General features: G+C 56.1%; 1 protein-coding gene across 13 annotated transcripts in view; it reads left to right on the top strand.

The window, feature by feature from the left end:
- AHDC1 (AT-hook DNA binding motif containing 1) overlaps positions 1 to 26,871 on the top strand; it is a 64,163-nt gene that overhangs the window by 22,112 nt on the left and 15,180 nt on the right. For 5 of the 13 annotated variants that reach the window (XM_027059940.2, XM_053209750.1, XM_027059939.2 and 2 more), the window contains exons 3-5: positions 21,045 to 21,223; positions 26,352 to 26,463; positions 26,602 to 26,639. The gene's annotated coding sequence lies outside the window, so the exon portion shown is untranslated. Of the gene's footprint in view, positions 1 to 346; positions 5,134 to 17,799; positions 20,650 to 21,044; positions 21,224 to 21,411; positions 21,648 to 26,232; positions 26,464 to 26,601; positions 26,640 to 26,871 lie in introns of those variants that run through there. The other 8 variants (XM_053209776.1, XM_053209774.1, XM_027059945.2 and 5 more) reach the window with 6 other exon arrangements.

Genomic DNA, 26,871 nt, shown 5'->3' with positions numbered 1-26,871 from the left:
TTGAATGTCAGGCTAAAGACCTCAGCAGCAGTAGGGAGCCATGACAGGTTTTGGAGCAGGGACATTGTGTCACGAGAATGACACTGAAGAAGACAAATGTGGCATTAGGCAGAGGAGGTTCAGTGGAGGCATTTTGGAGGTGGGGAGCCCACTGGGGGACTGTCATAGCTGAGCAAGAAAGAAATGGCGAGGTCAGGTTGGAGAAACAGCTTGGACTAGTGGAAAGAGGGACCTGGGAGATGAATTCCTGACTGCTAGCTTTGGGTCTGCCTCACATTTTCTTTCTTACTTTATTATTATTATTTTTTATTTATTTATTTATTTATTTATTTATTTATTTATTTATTTATTTATTTTTTGCCTCACATTTTCTGGGGGGCCCTGGGCTAGTCCTTTCCCATCTATTTCCCCATTTGGATTGAACTAAAGACTCCCCCACCCCCTCTCTTTTTTTCTTTTTCCCTAAATATTTGAGCAAAGGATCCATTTTGAGAAGATGATGGAACTTCTCTTGAGAAAAATACAAAAAAAAATTTTTGGTTACAATGTTGGGAGGTTTACAGATCTGCCAGAGTCCATCCATGGAACCAAATTAGGTGATCAATAGTAATAAAAATAGCAGGTAGCATTACATGTTTATTACAGGCCAGGGGCTTGGCAGAGTGGTATACATCATGATCTTGTGAAGTCTGTTCAACAACCCTGTGAGGTAGGTACCATTATTATTATTCTGTTTTACAGATGGGGAAACTGAGGAAGCCTAGAGAGGTGGAGTGATTTGCCCAAAGTCAAAGCTGGAATTGGAGCCTGGGTCTGTCAGCTCGAGAGCCCAAGATCATCACCGCTAAAATTAAGGCTAGGATTCTAGTATGGAGGACGGGGACATGGCAGGGAGGGGTCAGATGTGGGAGGATTTTCAAAGAAAGCTGTGGAAACGCACAGCTAGAGGTGAACTGTGGAAAAGGATAGTGGTACCACTCAGTCCCAAGGTGATAGGTGGTTGGAAGCGAGGAGCTAGAGATGAAGACTCCATTTGAAACTCCCTGGTCTAGCTTCTGGGGGGGGCTGGGGGAGGGTACCTGTCCCACATGACTCCCAGGTAAGTGACTTGCTCTGGAGACTGCTGGGAAGAAGTAGGGTATGGGGCTACTCTGTCTTCTAGGTCAGATTATGCTCTGCCCCCTTGGCAAGAGAGGACTTACTCCTGACTCTTTGACTCAGCCTCCAGTGCGATCTCTGGTATCTACCCTCCCTTCCCATTCCCAAGGCCATTAGGAAGGGCCAGTGGGCTTTGATCCCTCTAGGGGAGCTCAGAAGTGGAGACACCCTTTCCATCCCAGAAAAGAGTATTGGGGCCCATCTCCCGAGATGAGAGTGGAATCTGGACCCAAGCAGCATGTGGTGCATGTTAGGCTCTGGTTTAGACCCTGGTCAGCAGTACCATCTGGAAGGAGGTAATCTAGATTAGACTAGGGCATAGCCTTAGGCTGGAATCTAGATTTATGGTGGGTTGGACTTGGCCATCTAGAACAGAGGTTGGCAAACCTTCTGTAAAGAGTTCGATAATACACATTTTAGGCTATAGACCATTGGGTGTTGGTCATGACTACTCAACTTTGCCATTGTACCTTGAAAGCAGTCATAGACAATGCATAAATGAATGAGCATGGCTGTGTTCCCATCAAACTGTTTTTATAAACAGCAGGTTGGATTTGGCTCTTGGGCCATAGTTTGCCAACTCTTGATCTAGAACCTCATTCTTCCTAAGGATGTCTAGATCTTAAATGTTACTAGACAGTGATCTAAGCAAATAAGGTTGTGGCCTCAGGCTATCAGGCCGGTTAACATGGAAAACAGTCCATACCACACTCTTGCTGGGATCCAGATATTGAGAATTGGTGAACAAGACATGTAATAGACAGTGGTTTAAAGCAGACTAAGCCGTAATCTCTGGCTGAGCCTAGATTCACAGAAAGCTGGGGTGGGGTGGTGTGGGGTGGTGAGATTTAGACCAACACGTAAGGTTGTGGTCTGAATATAGGGAAGTGGGTGAGCTAAAGCCACACAGATATTGATCTAGAGCAGGCAAAGTCTTGGCCCTAAGCCAGAGTACCATATGATCTAGAACAACACTGTCCAATAGAAATGTAATGGGAGCCATACACGTAACCTAAATTTTCTAGTAGTCACATTAAACAAAATTAAAAGTGATAAATGAATTGATGTTAATAATGTATTTCATGTAACCCAATATACCCAAAACATTACCGTTTTAACATATAATCATTATAAAATAGTTTCCTTTTTTTCTTCTTCTTTGTATTTAGGCTTCCAAACCTGATGCATATTCTGTGCTTACGACATGTCTTAATTCCAACTAGCCACATTCCCAGTGCTCAAGTTAGTTTCCACCATATTGGGCAGCACAGGTTTAGAAATGGGCTTTTCTTTGGGACCAGGATCCAGATGAGTCATGAGCCAGAATGATCTGGAGTGAATAGAGTTGGACACGCCAGGGGTTATACTCTTAGCGGACTTGAAGTGGATGTAGACTGGCTCACCCTAGGGGAGCATTTAGGCTCTGGGTTGGGAGTTGGGAGGGGGTCCCTCCTTTGCAGTCCTGACCAAGTGGCCTCCAGCTCTTCCCTCCCTCATCCCAGAGTCACCTCCGACTCTGGAGTCTGGTCTGGCCTGGCAGGTGGGGGTGGGGCAGGGTAGCAGCTGGACCCTTGAGGGAGCAGGAGCTCCACCCCTCCAAGCCAGCTGCTGCCAGCCTTCCTGGACTGACTGTGTGGAAACAGGGGGCCCAGAGACAGAAATAAACTGCCAGGTTTCCGGGGCGGAGTGGGGGGCCTGCCAGCCTTTGTGCTTCCTTGCTGGAGGGAGGGGGGGCAGGAAGCAACTCCATGCCCTGTCCCAGGCTGTTACCCCTCTGTGCCATCTCCCCTCACCCCCAGGTGCCTTCACTCCCATGGCTCTGAGGCTAGGCTAAGTCTAGAATTTGGTGGGTTAGTGAACCCTGTGGGCCCAGGAGCCTGGGTCAGACCCTTGGGAACCAAGGGTGATCCCCAGGGCCCTAGACAAAGCTTTGTGGCCATGGGGATAGTGCCTATGTGCTCATTTCTAGGACTCCATCCCAGGGAAACCTGCTAGCTACCCCAGGGCAGAAGCTGAACAGATTCAGAGGGTTGCCCTGGGGTATTAGACTAGGAATTGGAAGATCTGCATTGGATGCTCACCTCTGCCACTAACTGGCCAAAGGCAACTTTGGCAAATCACACGTTGAGCCTGTTTCCTTCCCTCTAAGAAGGGTGTTTGTCCTGCTGATCTCAGGGCACTGTGCTTCAATAGTTAACTCAGACTCTGGAGCCAAAGTTTATCTGACTCTGGCCTCTGCCATTGTGTGAACTTTAGCAGGTCACTTAACCTTCCTGAGCCTCAGTTTCTTCATCAGCAAAAAGGGGATATTACCTACTTTATGGGAACCTTATAATGAAGTGAGTTAATACATGCAGGGCAAGTACTCAGTGTTGGCTATTACCAGTGGGTAGTTGATAAGTTCAGTTGAGTTGTAAGTGAAAATACATTATTCACATGCGAGGGATTCTTCCCCTGAAAAGAGTTCTCTCGGACCCCCTCATTTTATAAATGGAAAAACTGAGGCCCTCAAAAGGGAAGGTGTTTTGCCCAGAGAGGCACACAGCAAGTAAAACCTTTATTCGGTACCCACCATATAAAGCCAGGTAGCACATCCCCAATTTACAGGTAAGGAAATCGAGGCCGATGATTGGCCACTGGTGCACAGTGGCGCTATCCAGTGAGGCCTGAGTCCGCCGCTGGGGAGGGAGTGCCCAGGCCATCCGTGCTCACCCGAGGAGGGGCGTACAGGTAGCGGGCGCCCTGGAGCCGCCGCCCGAGCCAGGCGCGCTATTAATAATCCCGCCGCTACGCCCGCCCGAGAGCGCAGGTCCGGACCGCCGCCGGGCGCCTCCCGGGCCTGGGCCGGGGCCTGAGCCCGAGCCGGATCGCGGCGGCCCTCCCCTTCCCCCGCCACGTGACACCCCCCCCCCCCCCCCGACTCCGCGGGCAGCCGAGGGCCCGGGCTGGCGGAGGGCGGGCCGGGGGCCAGGAAAAAGCCGAAAACACCGAGGCTGGGCCGCTCCCCTCCCGCTCAAAATAGCCCCCGGCCGGGGCTGCCACGCATTCCGCCGGGCCCGGGGCGCGGGAAGGGGCGGCCGGCCGGCCCCCGCCCGGCCCGACGTGGCTGCCTCGCCGGGTTGGAGGGGGGGGGGGCGAGGGCGGGCCGCGCGGCCGGCCGGCATGTGGCTCTCCTTCGGGGAGCCTTGGCAGCCCGGACTGCGCGCTGCGCCGGGATGATGGAGAGCTTCTGGAATTTCCTGCAGCTGGAGAGCGCGGCCGGCCGGGGGAGCGGGCTGAGCGCGCGGCTCGGGAAGGGGCGCCTCGAAGCCCGACCCTAGGGGGCGCCTCCGCGGCGAGGGCCGTGGGGGGACATCTCTTTACCCGCCCCCAGGCCGCTGGAGTGGAGGGCGGCACACCTCCCCTCCCCCCGCCGCTCTTCGCGGGTCTGGCGGGGGTCCAGTCCCGCCCCTCCCGGCCTGGGCGGCGGAGAGGGGCCAGGTGCAGGCAACGCCCCTCCCCCAGCCGCCTGGTTTCCCTCTCGGCCCGTCACCTCCTCCAGGAGTCAGAAGCTCCACGGCCTCATCTGGGAGGGGGGTGGGGGGGTGGCAGGGATCAGGGGGCAGCGCCGGCCTGCCAGGTAGCCGGAGAGGCGGCGGCGGCGGCGGGAAAACTCGGAGGCGGACTGTTCCGGCCCGAGAACTGCTGGGCCTACGGACCAGAGCCTCCTGCTCGAGCAAGAGGAGCCCCAGGGCTTCTAGGAGGGAGGCGAGGCCGTCTTCTCCCAACACCCCCCCCCCGCCACTCCCCTCATCCCCCCGCAACTGCCGAGCGGGTGGGGGGCGGACGTGCCGGAAAAATCCTGGACAGTTTTCTGGACGTTGGCGGCAGCTTTCTTTGGGGGCAGCTCTGCACCTTGCAGGTCCTGAAGTCCAGAAAAGGGCTCCGGGAGGGAGGGGGTTCCTTTTACAGGAGCCCTGAGATCCAGGGGAGTAGGTAAGTGACCTCTCAGGGCTCACTTTTGGAAGGGGGAGGGAAAGAGGTCTACCTTGCCCTTTGTGGGGGAGGGGAAGGGATGCTTTCCCACACTTTGCTAGTTCCAATACCATTTGGCGCTCTGCAAACTGTTGAACCGTTTGGCAACTCAGGCGTCTCCGTCGCCTGGGGTGGACTACCTCTCCCCTTGCCAAGGGTCCCTGTTCAACTTCCATTTCCTGCCCCAGCCCAGCACACCCTCACCACGTTAAACAAAAGCAGTGGAGGTGGGTACAGTTGGAATCCCTCCTCTGCTACCCACTGGTTGTGTGACCTTGAGCTAGTCCCTTCACTCCTTAGTCCCTTTGCTCATCTGAAAAACTAGATAAGGTAGGTAGGTAGGCCATGGCCTTGTGGAGCTTCAAGTTGCACAATGTTTAAAGCAATTACCACAGTGTCTGCACGTAGTAAGGACAGGAAATAAAGGGCACCTGTGTAACATACAGTCTCATTCAGAGCCCTTAAAGTATTTGAATCCCCTTCCCCTCCAACAACCCTGTGAACTTTGGCTTCCCAAGGTAAGTAGTGCCTCTCAAGCTGGGGAGGGTGGAAAGATGTTGGTTTTACTGGGTGTTCATTTATTCGTTGAACACATAGTTAACGTTCTCAGCTAGCTCCAGACTAGGGAAGAGACATTGAATTTGTGCTGGGGACTGGCCACCAAACTTTGTTAAAGCTGCAAGGGCTGTTAGAAGTCCTTCCTGCTAAGCTAGCTCTTAGTACAGATGGAGGAACTGAGGCCCACAGAGGGGGCCAGGTCTCTTCATAATACTCCTTCTAATGTTCCTTGGGAGTGGGAGTGGGGGCTGGCAGGGAGCTCTGGGCCAGGGGAAGCTGGGCAGCCCCTGGCCTGGCTCCCTGGGGTATGGCCCAGGCAGTCTTAGAGTCTGGTGGAATCCTGCTTTCCTTTCCCTCCCATCACCGCGCTGACCTTTCACTCCACCTCTGCTAGAGTGGGTGGGGGTGGAACCCAGATACCCAGATTCAAATTAAGATCCCTGTTGGCTCCCCCTCAGCCCAGGATGTTGGGCCTGGGCCTGTGTCAATTCCCACCCTTCCCTCCCCCCATGACCCCCCCCCCCTCCAACTCTCCCTGTTTCCTGTTGGATTGGCCTTCCTTATGTACTGGAAGGAACTCAAGGCTCCATTTGTTGTCTGTGTGAACTTGAGCAAACTATATGCCTCTGTGAACCTCAGTTTGCTTTTCTGCAAAATGGAGTGGACATAAAAGCTACCTAGCAGAACACCTCTTTCAGGAGCATCCCAGAGGCTTTCTGGCAGAGGTTCATTTAAATAATAAAAGCCAGAGATTCCCTAGAATGTACTTTCAAGGCCAGCAATGGGGAACAGAGCCTTTCTTTACCTGTGGTTTGGGGAAGCAGCTTGGGGGTGGGGGTGCCAGGGGCCCTGGGATAAGAAGTGGGGTGGGGATGAATGTCCACCAGACCATTTTGGCATAGTCCAGATTCGAGCAAATTTATGTGGCCCAGATTCCAGGGCTGCCAGGTGTCCGTGTCTTTGAACCCACTGCTGGGCAGTTCTCATAAGCTCCTCTCTAGGACTGTAGACGCCCTCTCCTGACTAATCCAGCCCCACCTCCTTCCGCCTCAGGGAAGCCCTCCTGGGCTTCCTGTACCCTCTCAATTTCTCTCCAACCCATAGAGAGCTCTCTGTGAGAGACTGAAGAGAGAGGGACCAGTAGCCACAGTTGGGCTCTGTGACTTCAGGCAGGCCACTTCCCCTCTCTGGGCCTTCATTTCCTCCTGCATAGCAGAGGAGGCTGGATTAGTGACTCCCTAAGGCACCTTCCAGCTCTGACAGGCTCCGAGACTGTGTTGACTGATGTATCCTAGGAGATAGGAGCACACAGAACCGAGTCAGATGGGAGATTCCTGTGGAGGTATCCCCACCTCCAGAAGACTGGAGTGCCTCCCTTCCCTACACACATTGCTCAGGGACACTGGCAGAGATTGTGGTGGGCGGAGGGGGCATGGCACCCAAGCGAGTGGTACTGCTGATTCCCAGGGTGTCTCTTGTCAGTAGAGAGGCCTGTGCCTAAGAACAAGAGCTTGTGTCAGTCGGGGCTGTGAGACCGCTTGCTTCTAGGGGAAGGGAATGTGTGTGTCAGTGACCAGTCAGCCTCTAGGGAATGGGGGGTGCGGTGCACGAGGCAACTAGCTTGTGGGATGGTGTGTCCGGAAGAGCGATCGAAGGGGCCGTATATTGGGGTGTGTGCAAGACAAGAAAGCTGGCGGTGGCAAAGAAAGAAACTTAGATGAACCAGAGAGCGAAGCTCTGGGTTCGGGCAGACAGCGCGGGAACCTCCAGCCCTACTGGGAAGTGATGGAAGATTCAGCACAGTCTGACACAGTACGGTCTTGCCTGTGCCTAGGTTAGTCGGCTTGTTTACAGGTGTTGAGCTGAACCGCACTGTTCGGGATTGCAGTTGTCATGTTCTATTGTAGGGGTTTCGTCAAGGTTTCCTGAACAGTGAGTGTCTGGCTGTTTTGAGGGGTGTGTGTACGGGACTGTATTTATTGTAAGGCAGTGAGCAGCTCCTGTCCATTTGGGGTGCTTATCAGATTGTACGAGAGGCATAGGCTCTGGCTGTTAGAAAGCCTTAGGCTACATTAGGGAGATTGCCTGGCTGTAAAGGAAGGTGTTTTCAAGCTGTGAGCGAATCCTGGCCGCGTTTTGGGTGCCTCTTTCCCCTCCATCTCTTCGGGGAGGGAGGTCTCCTGTCTTAATCAGTGCCTCCGCAGGTAGGCAAGCAGGCGGTTGCTAGCCTGCTCACACTTGCAGTAATTTTACCACGGTGCCTAAGTCAGGAACAGGCGTGAATTGACCTTTTAACCCCTTCCCCGCCACAGGATTAGACTCTGTTTCCTGTTCAATCTCCTCCAGAACCAGTTCCATCCCGCCTGGGGGGCCCCCCCAAGGAGCGGATAAGCAACCCCCCATCTCTCCTCTCCTCCCTCCCCTGTGGAGCCTTGGGGGGGGGGGGGGCTGAGGGCCAGGCTGGTGCAGGGTCTGGCAGGAGCTGAGGGCCCAGGCGGGAGTGATAAATATTGAAGAGGAGGGATTTCGGTGTGGGCTGGAGCAGCTGCAGTGGTTCGAGTGTCACACTATCTCTCCCCAGGTTTACTGACCCATTTCCATTCACGCGGCTGCCGGTTTCCTAGCAACGGCAACAGTCCCCCCAGAACAGGCGGAGTGTGTGTCTGCCATTAGCGACTGCCGCAACTGTGTCAAGGTTACCCCGCTCCCTGCAAACCCACCCCGGCGGGTTTGTTTTCTGCCAGCGCCTGGCACACACAGTGCCAGCCAGGGAGGGGGAGGGGAGGGGGCTGGGGGCCAGCCCAGGGGCTTGGGTGGGGGTGGGGGGCCCCCCCAAGGAGGAGCTGCAGTTCCCGGTCCAGTGGGAGCCAACTTGGACTGAGGCCGAAGCAGCTGCCCCCCCCCTCCTTGGCTGGTGGAATTCCTGAGCCCGAGGGGAGCAGGGGGCGGGGCTGTCCCTCAGCCCTGACCCCCGAGATTCCAGAGCCTGGGGGGAGGGGTGTGGGCCGAGGGGCCTCCGGGAAGCCTGCCTGATCTGACCCCACCTGGCTTGTTCTGCTCCTGCCCTGGCTTCCTCCCACTCCTGCGCAGCAACATGCTCTTCTCTGCTCACAGCTCTTTGTCCCAACCTCTGTGCCTGCTCTCCCCTCCCTCAGACTCCCCAGGGCAGGGTTGTATTTCTCCCATCAGACTAGGGGCTCCTGAGGTTGGGGTTCATGATTTGTTCTTTCCTTCTCCTCAGTACCAGCTCCTGACTGTTTTTCCAAATGTCATGGGAGATGAGATTAAACAGTTGGGGTGGCAAAGGATAATTTTTCTTAACAGGGACTAGCAGGGCAAATGCCCTCATTCCACCTCCTCAGTGAAGTCAATTCTGCTTGCAATCCCCAGGCCCCCCGGCACCCCCATCCCCCAAGTGCAGAACTCCAAGTTCTGCGCCACTTAAATGGGAGTGGCCATAGGAAATAAAGTTACCTCTCTTTTTCACCCTAAAAGCCTGGCTGCAAAGGGTTAAAGCAGCTGCACCCCCCCCCCCACCTTGCCTTGGTATGTGAGCTCCCCCAGGCTGGGGGGATGGGAGGAGGAATGGGGGGGGGGTCTGTCGCCTTATAGCCACTCATGTGGTCAGCTCAGACCTGACCAGTCACATTCCTGCCCAGGAGGACTGGGGCTTGAGGTGGAGGGGCAGGGGCCTGGAGGGGGCTGGGTTGGTAGGAATGGAGAGGGGGTACCAAGAAGCTGGAGCAAGGGGCTGCTGGGAACATGGAAGCATTATGCCACATAAACCCCAGAAAGCCTGAATCAATCTACCCTCCATTCCTCTGGGCCTCGGTCTCCCTGTCTTTCTTCCCAGTTTGCACCTGCCAAAACATTCCCGTGATCCACATAGCTGTGATACAGGTACAGACCTGGTCCCACTTCTAAACAAAGAGAAGAGTGTGGCAGAAGCAGTTTCTGACATGCAGAGCGGCACAGAGACTTGTGGGTAGCCTCCAGTGTGACTTTCCGGTGCTTGGAGGAGGTCGGCTGGGTTTTTGGCTGGGTCAGAGGCTCTGAGATCTAGGGTACAGAGCAGGCTGTGCTAGACAGTAGAAAGAGGCCTGGGCGGAGCCCCAGAAAGCCTGGTTCTTTGCCCGGCCCTGTGCTTGACTCCTCATGGCCTCAGTCTCCCCATCTGAGGGGCTTAGGCCTGTGGTCTCTAAAAGTCCTCCTGTCCTATAAGTCAGTGGCTCTGGGTTAGGGATGAGGAGTGGGGGGCAATGGTCTGGAGGGATGTGGGAAGCTGCCAGCTCAAGGGGGAGTTTGCAACGCGATCCCAGAGCGAAAATAGCCCAGGTCATTTTCAGCTGCTTAGGCTGAGGGAGGTATCTGATCCTGGCAGGGCAGGGCAGCTTGGGCAGGGGGCAGGGAGGAGCATTCTGTAAAGCTCTCTGGGAAACCGGACCCCAGGATAGGAGGGTGGGGAAAGGTTGGCAAGCCCAGCCGGGCTTCCTGAGACCCTCTGGGTCCTGGTAGCACCCCCACCCCCAACCCCACCCCCACAATGAAAAGACTAGGAATGCAGAGGGTTAACCGGAGGTGAGGGTTGCACTCGGGGGGGCCCCCTTTGGGTCCTGGCCTGGATGAGGTGAAAGGTCAGCCCCAAGGAGTCCAGGCACAGCTGGGGAAAGAGTAACCCGATCCTTCTCCCTAGCTGGCTCAGGGGATCACAGAGCCGCCTCCCCCAGGAAAGGTGCTTTGACATCCCCAGGAAGGAGTTTGTTTCTACTTGTTCTCAGCAGGGGTTGGGGGCTAAGGGAGGATCTTGGCCCAAGGGGTCTGGGAGAGCTGCAGGCCTGGTGCCCCAGCCAGTATGGCAGTGCTTTGTCATCCCGGGGTCAGGGGAGGTGGAGGTGAGCCTGCTGGAAAGGTTAGAGGTAGCCTGTTCTGGCCCTGCTCTCACTCTCTGCCCCATTTATAATGACTGACGGCCAACCTTGGAGATGCAAAGCTTAGAGGCTCTTCCCCCTCAGCACACGTACACTGTCTGATGAGTGAGAGAAACCGCCTGATACTAGACTGTGACATTGACATGTGTTTGGGGTGGAGAATTACACCTTGACTCAGATTGTTTTGCCGTCCGCGGTTGTGTGTGTGGTGGGGTGTTAGAATGTAAGGTGGTATGATTGGTAGAGACAATACACAGAAGAACACGGGCTCTAAAGTCAAGTTTGACTTGGGTTCAAATCCTTGCTTTTGCCTTACGTGAGCTAGTAAACCTAAACCTCAGTTTCCCCACCCACAAAATGAGACTAATACCACTCCCCACAAAAGGTCATTGTAAGGATGGGCACAGAATAAGGGCTCAGTAAAAAGTAACCTTAATGGGCTTGACCGTCTGCTAAGGTGACCCTGTTGAAGCTCCTGGTCTGACTCTAGGGCCGGAAAGAGTTGGTGAGCTACAGATGGTCTGAGAGAGAGGGGAATTATGAGAATGTGACTGCATCAGTGTCCCCAGAGCTGTGTGTGTGGCTGTGGGAGTATCCAGGTCACTTGGGGTGGGATGGTGTGAAACGAATGGTGTTGAGCCTGTGGCAAAAGGCGGTTGGGGCAAGGTTCTTAAAGGTGACCTCTTGGGTTGGCGACAGCCCCCCTACTCCCCACCCTGGCAGGCTTTGTGCAGCAATGTGTGGGTGTAGCTGTCCCTGGAGTGTGGCCGTAGGTATGTTTGAGAAGGCGCAGGCATCCCAAGAAAGAACAAGTCGCCTTTTGTACGCATCCAGCCCCAGGCTGGGCTGGGCCCTCTCTGGGGGATCCCCTGTTTCCGCGCCCAGCTCCCCGCCCACGGACAGCGCCCCAGCCCCGCCCGCCACCTGATGAGGGGTGGCCAGGTGGTCTGAGCGCCCCCTCCCGGGGACCGCACTTCTGGCCTTGGGCAGGGGTCTGGGGCTTTCGGGCTGGGGGAGTGCCCGAAACCCTGACCCCGCCTCTCGTGACATCACTCCAGGTGCTACCAATCTCCAGGAGCCCTGCCCACGCCCTCCGCCCCCACTCCAGGCACCAATCTCTTGCTATCCGGAGGCTCGGTGGGTGGAGAAGGAGGCAGGGCCTGGTGTGTGGGGCTGGGAGACCACAGAGGGCCTCCTCCTTCCTGCTCTGGGAGGGGCTGAACATGCGACCCTGAGACCTTGGAGCTCAGCTCCCTTTGAAGGAGCTCACAAGACCTCTCACAGGGAGCACTCTACCTTGCTCACCTATCCAAACCTTACCAGCTACCACCTTCTGCAGGAAGCCTTCCAGAACCGGCCTCGCCCTCCCCCGTCTTTTTTCTGATTACCTCCCCCCTTTTAGCGACTCTCTGTAATAACGGGATACCAGTATACCACTAACTAGCTGTAGTCCACTGATCAGTTTACTGTGTACCAAACTGCTCTGTGTTTTTCATGGAGTATCTTACCTGATGGATCTCAGATTGTTTTCTACTTTGTATTATGAGCCTTTCCCACCCACTGGATTGGGAGTTCCTCTGGGCAGGGGCTCCAGACACAGCCTGGCTCAGCATAGGCACTACTAGATGTTCAGGATGGATGATAGATGAAGCAGGCTGCAGAGGGAGAGGACCCTGTCAAAAGTCACGCAGAAAGTAGGTAGAACAACCAAAGCTAGAAATGGGGTTTCCTGGCCCCACTCGGGTTTTTGGTTCTGGTGTGTGACTGAGTCAGGAGTTGCACAGAAAGATGCCATAGACCTTCCTTTTTGCTATAGGAGGGCCTTTGTCTACCCTCCAAAGATCAGAAGAGCCCAGTCTGATCTCTGCAATCTATACACCTTGTACCAGGATCCCTGACTTCTGGGAGGCTGAGGTGGAGATGCTGGGGGAGCAGGGAGGGGTTTTGCAGGCCAAATGGGCAGTTCAGGGCTGTATTGTGGGCCCAGTAGTTGGGGGGGGTACTGGTTCTGGGGACATAAAGATTTAGCTTGCAGGTGGGAGGTTCCAAGTTGGGAGGAGTGTTGGGAGCCAAAGTATGTGGGGGTTCAGTGCAAGAGAGGCAGAGATTATGCTGGGCCAGCAATCCCAGCACCAAGCTGGCCCAGTGGAATGCTGGGAGGCCCGGGGGATGGGGCCAGGCAGCCAAGGTGTCTCCGGTGGCACAGAAGCAGTTAAGAGCTGCCTCAGCCCGTTCCTTCAGACAATTAGTGACATCTCGCTTGACAACACCACACTGAGCCGATGCAGACCTCAGCCCCCCTCCCAGCCCCCCCACGGCCGCTTCAGCTGTTTATTCTTGGGCTTTAACAATTGGGATTCTGACTTGGAGGAGCGGGCGCCCCGCGCTGCCCTCTGACCCTCCGTCGCCTTGGCAACTGGAGCCCGGTAGGCCTGGGCTCTGCGTTAGGATTACAGATCCTGAATTCACAATCTTGCTGCTCCCCTGCAAGCAAAAACAGCAGCAGCAGCATGCGGGATCTTCAGCTAGACTGGAGGGGATGGAGCCAGAGGGTCCCCAGGGGCTAGCCTGAGGCCCGGGTGGGAACCTGGGATGCCCACAGGCGACCTGTAGAGCCGTGCCCCACTGGCAGCCTCCGTGGGGTGGAGCAGGGCCCAGAGCCCTCCTCAGCGCCAACCTCTCCCATCCTCTGTCTGGAAACTTTCTTCCTGGTAGAGCCCCGAGGGCAGGGGCGAGGCTTCTTCATCGCCCCCCCCCCCTTCTTTTCCCCTCAGTCAGCCCCCTACCATGCCCAGAACTCCAAGTGCCAGCCGACTGTGCCCCTGCAGTGCCTGCAGCCATGGCAACAGGCCCCCCCCCCACCAGCTCTGCTCCTTCCTTCCCCCCCACCGCCCCCCCATCAGCCAACTGCCCCAGCTGAAACCGGAGCCGATGCATCTGTGAGCCTCATGCCCAGACCCACATTCCATTTCTGTCCTCTGTCCCCCCCAGCTCTGGCGACGACATCTCCCCCCTCCTCATGCCCCCTCCCTCCTCACTCTGTGCTGTCCCCCCTCACACACATACACTCTATCACTTAGGGTCTCCCCCCTTCTTCCTGCCCCATTCTCTGTGTCTCACCCTCTCCGACTGTCTCTCTTGGTCTCTGGGTGTGTCAATCCCTGTCTGTCTCCAGCTCCCTGTGGTGTCCTTAGTTCTCTGTGCCTTGCCCTGTCTGTGGCAGGCTCCTTCTCCATCTCTTCCCCTCTGTGTGGATCTTGCGCTCCCTTTCTCTCTCTCTCTCTCTCTCTCTCTCTCTCTCTCTCTCTCTCTCTGTCTTTGTCTCTGCCTCATCCTGCCTGTCTCTCTGTGTCTTTGTCTTTTTCTTCCTCCTCTGTCCCTCTCTTCTGAGTTCTCTTTTGCTGTGTTCCTTCCTCCAGCATCCTGTCCTCTGTCTCTCTCATCCCCTCCCTGCCCCATCTCCTTCTCTTTAAGCATCATTCTGCCCTGTGTCTTTTGCCCCCGTGCTCTTCCTCTTTCTCTCTCTTCCTGAATCTGATTCCTTACTTCGTTTTGCCCTCCCTCTTCTCTTCTTCTGACTCTCTCCTCTAATTACATAGATTTCTTTCAAGTTGTCTTCCTCTATTTTCCATTTGGTCATTTCCCTCATGGCCCCTGGGTTGGAACAGGGATGGGCCCCCCCCCAAGAGTCACCCCAAAGGAGTCCCCTTTCAAATAGGGGCCAGATGCGCTGGTACCTTGTTGGGCATCTATAGTTGAATCTGAGGTGGGGAAGGGAGGTTCTAAGGTCAGAGAGCCTATAGGAGATGGGGTGCCAGATGCCAAGAGTGCCAGCCTTTCCAGGCTTTAAGAGCACAGACTCCATCCATCTAGTCTACCTTCTACCAGTCCAGGCCAGGGCAGAGAGTAGTTCCAGGGGCTGAGCTGGCCCAAGAATCCCCCTGGCTATAAGAACTCAAAGAGCATGTCTGGGCCTCACCAATTCCTGGGATTGGTTTCCTCCCCTGCTATAATGATGGCTGTCTCCGACTGTGCCTCAGTTTCCCCCAGTGGCACAAGGGTACTACCCTAGCTCTATTTCTGACTTCTTTAAAGTACTTTGGGTTCCTGGAACAAAGTTAGTTATGCAGAACAGGGAAGGGTTAGAGTAACTTCTGCCCCCTTGCTTATCGACACCACGGGGACTCCAGCACAGAGGAATCTGTCTCAGGGTAGGGGTAGAATAAGGGTCTGGTCATCTTAAGTATGAGTAGAGGACCGTGCCCCACCCCACCACCCCACCCCCAGGACTACCAGCCCCTGCTGTCAAGCCCTCTCTCCCAGTCTGGGCAGTGGCCTCTAGCCCTCTTTCCCACTCACTGTCCCTCTTCAAGGAATGAGCTTGGAATCATGGGAAACAGGCCCTGGGTTGGGGGTGCCAGGCCTCCAGGGCCTAGCCCTTGCCTCTGGGTGTGATGGGACCTGGTCAGGCAGACAGTTCTAGGACCCTGAGGTCTGGGCACTACTCACAAGGGGCCAGGCGGGGGAGTAGGGGTGCCTGGGGGAGGCGGGTTGCACGCAAGGCATGCTGGGCCCCCTCGGTGGGTGGGTGGGGGGGAACAAAGCTGGCATCGAGGCCTCAGCTAAAATTAGCCGCTTCCCTGCGCGGGAGCGAGCATGCCTGCCAGCCGCCCAGATCGCCGCTGCCTCGGCAGGCCATCTGTCGCCACGTTTTGCTCAGTCCCCCAGGGCTCCCCCAGCTCCAGCCATCCCCAGGGGCTAGAGGGACTCTGCTCTGAGACTGTCCCTGGCCAGGGCTCTGGGCTCTGCTGCTGTCATGCTGTGTGACCTCAGGCTAGGCCTGTCCCTCTCTGGGCTCCTGGACAACAAGCAGACTCTGCATACTGACATCCCAGACACCCCAGTCCTTCTAAGCACCAGATCCAGGCGCTGGTCATAGGCTGGTTTGTGGGCTGCCTCCTCCCTTAGATCTGGCCCTCTGGTCCAGTGTTTGAAGATGAGCCAAGTGGGGTTTAGGGTAAAGGTCGGGATGTATAGCAGACTCCTGTCAGTTTCCTTGGTCTTGACGCTAGGGCAGCTCTGTGGCCAACAGCACCCCAACAGCCTCTCCTTCCTCCCACCCAACTCATTATTGACCTCCAAGCAGTCTTAACAGAAACAGCTCCAGGTGGGAAACTAGAGCTGGAGACTGAGTTCAGCTGCTACGAACTTGCTCCATGGCTTGGACAAGTCTCTTACCCTCTCTCTTAGTCTATTTTCCCCCCTCAGTAAGAAGCTCCCATTTTTTGAGCACCTGCCCGCTTCATATCACATTGTCTTGTGAGGCTGACATTACCATCCCCGCTTTACAGCTGAAGAAACTGAGGTAAGAAAGCTGAGGTTCCTTGTGAGGAAGCAGTGGAGTCAGGGACCGGACTGCTGTGTCCTCCTTCCCATGGCCCCCAGTGCTCTGCTTGCTGGTCTCCAGCCTCAGCTTCTTTCTGGCCCTTCCCTCGCTGCTGCCCCTTCCCCCTCCCCAAAAGCCATAGAGACTGAGCTGCTGCTCCAAGGTCACTCAGCTTGGCCTGGGAGGAGCTCAGACTTGAACCCAGGCCCCTTGGCTCCTGGCCTCCCTCACTCTCTGGCCAGCGGGCTGGGCCTGTTCCCCGGGTGAGTCATGCCCCTGGACTTTGGCCTCCTTGTCAGGCTCTGTGGCCTGAATTTAGAGAGGGGGCCTTCATAAGGACTAGGGGCTCCGTGCAGGTCTGAAGCTGTCATCACACTCCCTCCTCAGTCCCGGGCCCTAAGGACATGGTAATAGCAGCCTCTAATCCACCTCCCCACCACCCATCTCTGAGAAGTCTTAACAGGAACAGCTAGCTCCTCAGGCCTCAGCAATAGCTGTCCCTCCACCACTCATGCTGCCCCCTTCCAGGATCACTACATTCAATTAGAAATGGGGCAGGGGTGGCAGCTTGGGGAGGTGGCATTTCCAGGTCGTCCGTGTGGCCAGGCAGCTTCCTTCCCAGCACTCATCTACCGCAGCGCCAGGCAGACAGGCTACCCAGGAGGGAGGCCACAGCGCCTCCCCTCCTGGTGTCCAGGGACCAAGGTCACGCCCAGAGCCCTGTGCGCCTCCACCTCCTCCTGGGGCCAGTGGTGTTTATCACTGGGGCAACATGCGGCTGTGCCCGGCTCTGGCAGTGCTGGGGTGACATTCATGCCCTGTGAGCTGTGACGCCTCTGCAGGCAGAGGACAGCACCACCCAGGCTGGCGACAGTGATGGGGGAGCAGTGGGGGTGGGTTGTCACCTGTTCTGAAGCAGTAAGGGGGTGATATGTTGTGTGCCCCTCCAGCAGTCTGAAGGGAGGACTCATGGGGAAAGGGTGGGGTTGTGGGCAGGGGTCCTCTATACCTTCCTCACACCTGGGAGGTAAGGCGTGTGTGTGTGTGTGTGTGTGTGTGTGTGTGTGTGTGTGTGTGAGAGAGAGAGAGAGAGAGAGACAGAGAGAGAGAGAGGTTCTCTGCATTTCACATCCCATTGTGGGTGTAGGACTGCCTGGCTGCATGTTAGTTACACCATTGTGAGGGTGACAACCTGTGTCCCTATCTCCTGTTGTCTGGGGGTATCAGATGTGCCCATCTCACACTTTGGGTGAAGTGACAGGTTATGTACTTCGCTCATCCTGTTAGGCGGGTAGTTACCAACCCATACGCCTGTCTCTGACTGTTGGGTATGTGTGAGATGTCACCATGTGCCCATCTCATGCTGTTGTGGGGAGTGACATGTGTGATTATCTCATGCTGTTGGGAGGTTGTCAGTAACTTGGGAGCTTGTCTCTCACCCTAAAGAGACAACATGTTGCCCAGTGGTATGGGGCCCACAGTTGGCGGGGCCTTCCCGTGTAGACCACAGGACCCCAAAGGGCTGGCCAGGGGAAGCATTCAGAGCCGTGTCTGAGTCCCACATGACCTGCCTTCTGACCCATGTGCCAACCCTTGGGACTATTTCCCAGAAGGAAGGACCCAGTGTTTTTCAGACGATGTGGCAAGCGGCCTCTGGGGCTGGGACAGAGGTGACTGGGGAGGTGGGGCACCAGGCAGGGTTGGCATGGGGGTCTGTGTCCCTGCATGCATGGGGGGACCCCAGTCCCTGCCTCTTCTGCCCCTGAAACTGTTAAACTAATTAAGGCTGTGGAGCCGCAGGATTAATCGGGGCAGCTCAGCGCGGGCCGGGAGCTCAGGTAGTCGATTAGTGCGCCGCGGAGGATATTGGATTTCTGAACCGCAAGTCAGCACTATTCGGCCTGTTATCTCGCCGAGGCTCGAGGGTCAGGAGGCGGGAGGCTCCGGGCGTGCTGGCCGCCCCCACCCAGCCAGCTCTCAGCGTCCACTCCCCCTGCCCACACGCCACCGGGGCCATCTCCGTGCCCTCACCCAGTCCCTCTCCGGGTGTGCCCTGCATCTCGCCCCCCTGTCACCCTCCCAGTCCCTTGACCAGTGCTGATCTCCCTTCTCTGTCCCTCCTGGTCTCACTCACACTCTGTGCCTGGGGACACCCACTCCCGGGCCTCTGACCTGCGTCTCCACCTTCCCGTCCACTGTGGCTGTCCCCCACCCTCTGAGCCCCTCCCCATCACCAGTCTCTGCCTCTCTGGCTTTTGTGTTCTTGTGTGCCTGTCACGCAGTTTCTGTCTGTCACTGCCTGTCTGTCTCTCATGTCTCTCTGTCTCAGTTTCTCTCCCTCTGTGTGTCTGTGTATCATTCTCTGTCCCTCTCTGTCTTCCTTTCCCTCTGGGGTTCAGTCTCCCTCTCTTTCTCTCTCCCACTCCTTCTCCCTCTCTCTCTCTCTTCCTCTCTCTCTCTTTCTCTCTCTCTCTCTCTTGTGTGGTCTCGGCTGGTGTCTGCAACCAGAACAAATCTCCCCCAGCCAACACCCCCTGAACAAGGAGGCCAGAGCAGCTAATGGGAAACATGTGATTCTGCCTTGCGCCTGGAGCACCGTGAAGGGAGCCTTAGTCCCAGCTCAGCCCCCCTGCCCCCCCTCCTGCATTCCCCCCACCACACTGCCCCCCTCCCAGCATCTCCCCAGCCTGTGCGGGCACAGTTGCAAGATCCCCAGTTATTCCCATTTCAGGGGGTGTGGGGGGAGCTGGCATTTATCAGTTGGGGAGTATCAGGTTGTGGAGGGGCTGGGAGCAGCTTTGCTCCTTGGGTCCCTCTAGCCTGCAGGGCCAGGCAGACCCCATGCAGACTTCTTACCACCCCCCCCCCCCAACCACCACCACCATATGTAGAAGAACAGGGCCAAGATGAGCTGAGCTGTGGGGGCCTGGATGGGGGACAGCCAGTCCACCCCCACTGGAGGGCTCTGGGGCCACCCAGATTTCCATCTTTTCCGCCCTCCTGGGCCTCTGGAGAGCTGCAGAGGTGGGGGCTCCCAGAGGGCTTGGGAGCTGCCGGGCTGCATTTCTGTGCCCACCCAACCACGGGGAAAGGGGGGATGGACCAGAGGAGGGAGGCTCTGGCAGGTTGGAATTCTCCTTCTCTGCCTGTGGATAAATTGTCCCTAATCCAGGCTTGGGGAGTTGTCTGGCTCCTACAGAGAGAGAGAGAGAGAGAGAGAGAGAGAGAGAGAGAGAGAGAGAAGGCAGGAGATAGGAGGGAGGAGGGAAGCAGGCACACAAACACAGTGACACAGACACACACTGTTTCACAAAGGGTCTCACATGCAATGCACATGCACACAGACACGCACCGAGGAGTTACACAAAGGTACTGCACAAACACTGAGACACTATTGTGCTGACAGGCACACCATGGCATACAGACCTTCACACACATGTTGACACCGACACATAGCTATTTTGGCACACACATACAGTGATATGGCACAAGGACCCACTGACACACACACAGGCACCCAATGACGAGGTTACACAACACACATGAGTGGACACACGCACCAGCGCATACTGACCCACAGTAAAACAGACCCACGGGGACACCGTGACCAGACACACTGTCACACCATGACCCTGAAAGCCCAGAAAAAGGCAGAGGTAGGAGGGAGGTAACACTGATCCACAGTGACACCAGTGCCCGCAGTCACAGGCCTCGAGATTGGAAACCTGCAGGGACAGCAGAAGATCAGCCAAGCGCACCCCCCCCACACACACACACACACATCCAGAGAGCTCTGAGACACCCCCCGCCCCCCACACACACATCCAGAGAGCTCTGAGACAGGCAGAAGCCAGTTCAGCTCCTGACACAGCGCGATGCAGAGAGCCAGGCAGAGCATGTGCACACACACAGGCACACTCAAACCCAACCACAGCTGGGGTCAGGGTGCTCGCACAAAGACAGACACACATTTCTATGTCCTCATAGGCCTGCAAACAGGCTCAGCTGGACACACAAACAAAGCTGAATAGAGCCGGATCAACACAGCCACACGTATAACTGAAGATACTGAACCCAGGTACACATCAGCCTTTCACACGTGCGCACACACGCACGCGCGCACACACACACACACACACACACACGGCTGACCACACAGACTATAACTGAGCAAACCTAGGATCCTCTGCATGTACACTCTTAAACACATATGTATACACACAGACATTTAGAAACACACAGAGGCCAAAAAGACCCAGGAGCCCACATACAGGTGTATTTACCCAGACAGCTGAACATTCACAAACGTTCATTTACACAGGCACGATCTCTACCACACATACAAATTCCCAGGCAACCAGAACCTGTAAGCAGTCCATGAGGCCTGGTTCCCAGACCCCCTCTGGGCTCCAGTACAGACCTCGGGGAGGCAGACAAATGGGCAGGAAGCAGGAGGGTGGTGAGAAGGGCCATGGTTATTAAAGAAAACAAGAGACCTAACCAAGTTGCTGATGGAGAAGAGTACACGCCAGCTGCATATACACCCCGCGTGGAAATCTGCATTCACCATCGCTTTGAACAGCAATTCTCACACCTGCATTATAAGTAAGCTGTTAGCAATATACAGTTTCCCCAAAGCATTCCTCCCCATTCATAAGATCTCCCCATTTTGTAGATGAGAAAACCAAGAGCCAGAGAGGGTAATTGACTTGTCCGTGATCATATGGTGAGGGTACTGTGACTCCCGAAGGTCAGGTCCTTTCCACCGTAGCATGTGTGTTCATGTTCATGCATGTGGGTACCTGCATATCCAATGATACTGTTTCCCAGAAGGAACCTGGGGTTTCAAGAGACAGGCTTGCCGTTCCCCAGTGAAATGAGATTGTACCTGATTTCACTTTTTGCAAGAGTGGACCCCATCCAGGACAGCCTCCTGGTCCCTCTAGCTGGCTCATCCTGTGACTGTGCTCATGCCTGGGGTGTTGTGTTTGCTTCCACAGATGGGAGCTTGCCTACCTGTCTACCCATTGGCCTGGACCCCAGAGCCTGCCCAGCTAAGTGCGTGCAGAGGGCCCCGGTTTCGGGGCAACTCTCAGGCTGCCGCAGGGACTACCCTGGAATCACTGGTGAAGACAGGCCTTTCCTGCTGAGTCGGACCTTGTCTGCATAGCCTGCTCAGGTAACAGTGTACAGGGAAGCCAGGTCTTTGCCTGGGCCACCACCAGGAAGTGGGGATCGGGGGGACTTATTTCCCAGTTTTAGCAGGAATTCCACCCCCCAACCCCCAGCTTAGGCCAAAAAGAGGCCCTGGATAGAATCAAAATATATTAATTAACCCAACTTACTCAAAACTCCCCCATTATCCAGAAAGGGCAACTGAGGCCCGTGGACATACAGCAAGTCCCCACGAGTCCTGCCTCCTAGTCCGGGGACTCTTCCCGACACTTTGTTGACGTGAGAGAACTGGGAAGAGAAAGGGGTTGTGACAATGACCAGAACGCAGGGCAGAGATGGAAACCAGAGTGCCTGATGTATGCAGCTGAACTCCCCCCACCCCCCCAACCCTACTGGAGTTTGCAGAAGCAGAGAGCTGGGAGGCCAAGGTGAGGTGCTGGGAGGACCGGGGTCGGTCAAGTATGCTAGGTTACCCTCATAAGACGAGGCGGGGTGGGAGTACTGCCTGACTCCCTGCTTCTGGCCCAGTTTAGCCCACCCAGGCTCTAGAGCCACAGAGGCCAGGTGGGGCTGCCCTGCCGAGGCAACTCCCTGAACTGACACATGAAGCCTCCGGGGTTCCAGGAAGCTCCCTAGAGCCCAGCCTGCCTGGGGACTCCACCCAACTTCCAAAAGAGCATTCCTGGGGCCTGAGGTCTGGGGGTGGGGCCTCCTGGGATGGTAAGGGTGGGAGGTGTGGCTATGGGAGGATGCAGGGCTGTGTGTACCCAACTGTAAATGCACAGGGCGTCTTGTGTGCCAGCACTCAGGCTGTGTGCAAACAGGTGTGTGTAGGGCTCTGTCCTTAGGTACACAGGGTTCTGTATACAGGAGTGAAATAAGTGGACTGGGCTAAGGGACGTTCGAGGGCTCGGTATGTACTACATTGGAGAGGTGAGTGTGCAGGACCCAGAGTGTATACTGGGTAGCTGCGGGGATGCTGCAGTGTTGTGTGGACCACACTGGATGGTGTCTGTGTGCCGGGTGCTGGAGGGGTGTCTAGACAAGAATCTGACACACTGGGGTGATAATGTGGGCACAGTGGGATGGTGTGGAACGTGCACACAGGATCTCTCCCGCATGTCCCTGGGGAAGCTTGTGTTCAGGGTTCTGGGTGTACACTTGAGGGTGGTGTGTGCATGTGGTTCCATTTGTGCTTTGGAGGTGGGCTGGGCAGGCCTTCAGCTGAGCCGGGCTCAGCAGTGCCCAGCCTTGTGGCCAAATCGCTGAAGTCACTTCCTTTCCAGCAGCAACTTTCCAGGAGGAGGAGTTCTTCAGACCTGGGCGGGGAGGGGGGGGGTGGAACAAGGAGCTCTCAGGGGAAGGAGGTGGGCGGGGGTGAGAGGCTGTGGGGAGGGCCTGGTGGGGCTGGAGGAGGGGTGTCCTCCAGGAGACAGAAGGAAAGACTAGGACAGGAGTCTGGAAGGGCCAAGGGCAGGAGGGGATGGGGGTGGAGCAGGGCGGGAAGCACAGTCCCTGGGTGACCTCGGAGGGAGGAAGGGAGGGCCGCCCGGCAGGGTGACCCTCAGGTTCAGCCGGAGCTGGCGGTGGTGCCCGCAACACCTGGCACCCAGGGCAGGGGGCTGGCAGGGGGCGGAGTCTAGGGAAGACCTGCTTGCCAGGTGCCCTGCTCTGGGCAGGAAGGGGGTGGGCGAGGGCTGCACAAAGGAGCTCTGTGTGGCTGGGGGTAGGGTGGGGTGGGGTGTGCTATACCGTGGGGGGGCCCTGATGACTCCAGGAGGCCAGGCAGGACTTGCTTCCCCTTGGGGGCATCAGTGGCTCTAAGGGGACACCTAGTGGCAAGGGAGGGTAGTGCATTTGGATGACTGAGGTGGGAGGGGGTAGAGTAGAAGGCAAAAATTAGAACTGGTGATGAGGATTGGGACTGTTGGAATAGGCTGCAGGGGAGGGGGCTCACTCTCTGGACAGTGCAGAAGTTTGTATCAGAGGAGCTCAACAAACCTAAATTCAGACCCCAGCCCTTCCATGTCCTGGCTGTTTATCCTCAAGGGCATTACTTAACCTCTCTGTGCCTTTATTTAAATGCCAAATAAGTGATGGCTGCCATTATTATTTTCATCACTATTCTTCTTAGTAGGATTTTGGGCTGGAGTCTGGTAGGAAGAGAATCTTTAGGCACCGTTGGGTAGGTGAGAGGGGGCTAAAGGAGATTGAGAGGGGGGCTGCATATCCTGGGGGATAAAGGCCCCAAGGGAGGTGATGGGGAAGGGCCCACAGCAGTAGTAATAGCCCCTTTGATACAGTGTTTTCCCTCTGAGGACATCCCTGGGCCTTCAATCCAGGCTGGGAGGGAAATGGTGTTGGGGGGGTGGGGGAGGAGTGTGCCGGCTGGAGAGAGGGTCATGAGGCCGGAAGTGAGAGCTGGGGCTGGCAGCCTGGCTCCCCTGGGGAGGCTGTGGGTGGGGGAGGGGGAGGCGGGCTGGGGAAGGGGTGGGGTGGTCACAGCCGCAGCAGCGGGGGAGGGTGGGGCTGGGGACTCAAGGATGTGGGCTGGCGCTTCCCGGCACTGTGCACAGCAGGTTGGGGCCCCCAGCCCCCCTCCCAGCCTGTTGGTGTCCCCACGGGCAGGCTCAGACACACTGACCCAGAAGCAGACTGTCAGACAGAAGGACCCTTTTGACTTTGTTCACAGACATGGGATAGGTGGTGCCCTTGGGAGGGGTCCAAGAAAATGGCTGCCTGGGTGTGGTGAGGAGGGGAGCCAGCTGCTTCCCTCAGATCCTGGAGGCTGCAAGAGAGAGCAGTGGACAGAGTCAGGAGGTCTGGCAGGAGGACATGCCCAAAGGTCCTCACGGGTGGGTGGAACAGAAGCAACCACTGGAGAGGAGGTTTTCTCTTTTGCCAAGATCACACCCTTGGGCCCCAAGTGGGAGGTCTCCAGAGCAGGGAGGTTTGGTGAGCCCCACCCTCAGGAAGGGAGACATCTCAAAGACTCTCAGGGAGCCATGGGTCAACCATACTGTTGGAAATAGGACTTGGAGATTCCACAGTCTGAGCCCCTTCCCTCCTTTGTGAGGTTCCTACCCACAATCCTGCCTTCAAGACCAACAGTTGAGAGAGCCTGGCCTGGGAGGGGCCAGTCCACAGTCTACCACCAGTCATGGGAGAGAGTAGGACCCTGAGTGATGGAGTAGGCAGGGCAGGGAGGCGCAGCTGTGGCCTGGGAATTGCAAAGAGAAAAGGGACGGTGGACAGGGGGATGTTTTCTGTCTGGCTGGATAGGCGACAGAAGGGCTCTCTCCGTGCTCTTTTGTGGCCTTGGGCAAAGTCCCTTTCCCTCTTTGGATCTCAGTTTCCTCATCTGTAAAATGGGAAGAGCACAAGGTGGCACTAGAACAGGGTACCCATGGGGGAGCTGATTAAAAATACAGATTCCCAGATGTCCCTTCAGACCCGTGAGTCAGACTCCCCTGGACCAGGGCCTGGGTATCTGGAATGTTACACAGCTCCCCAGGCCCAGGGTTTGGAAGCCAAATGGCTTGGCGATTTTAAGGTTCCTCCCAGCCTTAAATTAGACCACAGCTCTAGAAGAAGGAGTGGCTGAAGGAAAGTTGCAGGAGCTTGGAGGGGAAGGAGACTTCGGACTTAGGGCAGAATTAGGAATCCTGCCACTTAAGCAGCTATGTGACATCAGGCAAGTTCTGCAACCACCACTCTGAGCCTGTTTCCTCTGTAACACAGGGATCGTAAACCATGGCTCCTGGGTTGCTGGGAAGATTCCATGGGTCATATGTGTGGAAGTGCTTTGTAGATTGCAAATCGCTGCCCACCGCAGGGGAGTGAAAGAATGTTCCTTTCCACACCATCCTGTCCCTGAGTTGGCTCTGCAGTGTTCCCGTGGGATGATAGCACTGGGCAGCAGCTGGTAGGAGTCTACATGTGTCTGTGGCGGGTTGACCCACGGGATCAGGTCAGAGCCAAACACTAAGGAGTGATCGGGGTCCAACTTTTAAGACCCTTCCCGTGGTCAGGGCCCTGAGTCTTCAGGCTCCCTTGGGAGTCAGACATGCCTGGATTTAAATCCCAGCTCTGCCCTGACCAGCTCAGGGAGTCAGTCAGTAAATATTTACGCAGCATCCAAAGCCCAGGCCCTGAGGTCAGGGGATACCGTGGTAAACAAGACGGATACAGTCCCTGCCCGTGAAGGGCCTACGCTCTGGGGGGAGACAACACCAAAAAGCCAGTCATACAAGTAATTGTTTGCAGTTGTGATAAATACTATGAAGGGGATGTGGAGACAACTCTGAGAGTAGGTAGCAGGGGCCAGACTGTGGCCAGAGGTGCTTGGGGCCGGTGGAGGGTCAGAGAGGGTCTGTCTGATAAAGGTGAGAGAGGGGTCAGACAATGGCCCTTTCCACATTCTTGTCTCTCACCCTCACTCCGCACCCTTCCTGGGTTCCACTTTTGGTCTGGAGAGGGGCGAGAGAGAACTACATGGAAAAAGGCCGGGCTCATTGCTCTGTGTACCTCGTTCATTCATTCATAAGAAATAGTAAATATTTTTTGAAGCATGCCTGTGGGCCACGTGCTGATCCGGGTGTTGGATTGGAAGTGCCTTCGTGGTTCTCACCACCTTCCAGTTTCCTCACCTGTAAAAGAGGGGATGATAATCACACTGATCTCAGGTTTGCAGGGGGCTTAGATGAGATCACCCACAAAAAGTGCTTATTAGCCCATCGTCTGGCAACAGAGAAAGTATCCCCAGAGTGTGAGCTTTTATTGTTGTTGACTCCCTGGTATGATTGTTAAACCTCTGACCTGAGGCACTCTTCGCTTTTTCTTTGCAGCTCTTATCCCAGTAATAATTAAATCAGTTATGATTATGTGATCACTGTTTGTCTACCCGGTCTTTGTGCAAAGTAGGCACTCCATAAATAATGAGTATATGAATGAATGATGTGACTTCATCTCTGAGCCTCCATTTCTTCATCTGCAAAATGGGGTTATTAATAGCCCCTACCTCACAGGATTTGTATGAAGAATTAAATGAAACGATGCCTGGACAGCTTCCAGCCCAGCGCCTGGCGCGCAGTAGGTGCTCACTAAACCTGAGCTGCGGTGGTCCTTTCCAGGCGCTGTCCACGCCCCGAGGCCTGGGCTCAGGCCGAAGCTGCTCCCCAGCACCCCCAGCTGACAGCCAGCAACCGGCAGAGCCCCCAGGCACGGGGGCCCTCTCTCTCCCAGGTCAGCCGGGTGTGTGCACTGGAGGGAGCACCGAGGGAGCCGGGGGTGGTGTGCGGAGAAGACCGGGCCAGCAGGCAGCGGTTGGGCTGTGGCCACCAGACCATTCAGATCCTCTGTTGCCTGTCTTGTTGTCCACAGAGATCTCCAGTGTGACAGCCCAGGCGGCAGAGCCGAGGGTGAGTGGCCAGGCTTCTCCTGGAGTCCTGAGGATGGGGGCAAGAGGGAAGAGGTCATGCCCTTGATAGGATTTCCTGGCCCTCTGTGTAAGTTTGATCTGGAGTGGCCGCCCCAGTCTGCCGATGGGCTTCCCTCTCAAAGGCAGGCATCCTCTTCTCCCTGAGCCCATAGCCAACGTCTGAAAGTGGGTGAGCTGTTACTTGGTAGAACTGGGACCCCTGAGGGGTTCAT

The sequence above is a fragment of the Acinonyx jubatus genome, chromosome C1 (genome assembly GCF_027475565.1).
Source record: "Acinonyx jubatus isolate Ajub_Pintada_27869175 chromosome C1, VMU_Ajub_asm_v1.0, whole genome shotgun sequence".
NCBI lineage: Eukaryota > Metazoa > Chordata > Mammalia > Carnivora > Felidae > Acinonyx > Acinonyx jubatus.
The sequence above is the reverse complement of the archived record's forward strand: the minus strand, read 5'-3'. Positions and strand labels throughout refer to the sequence as shown.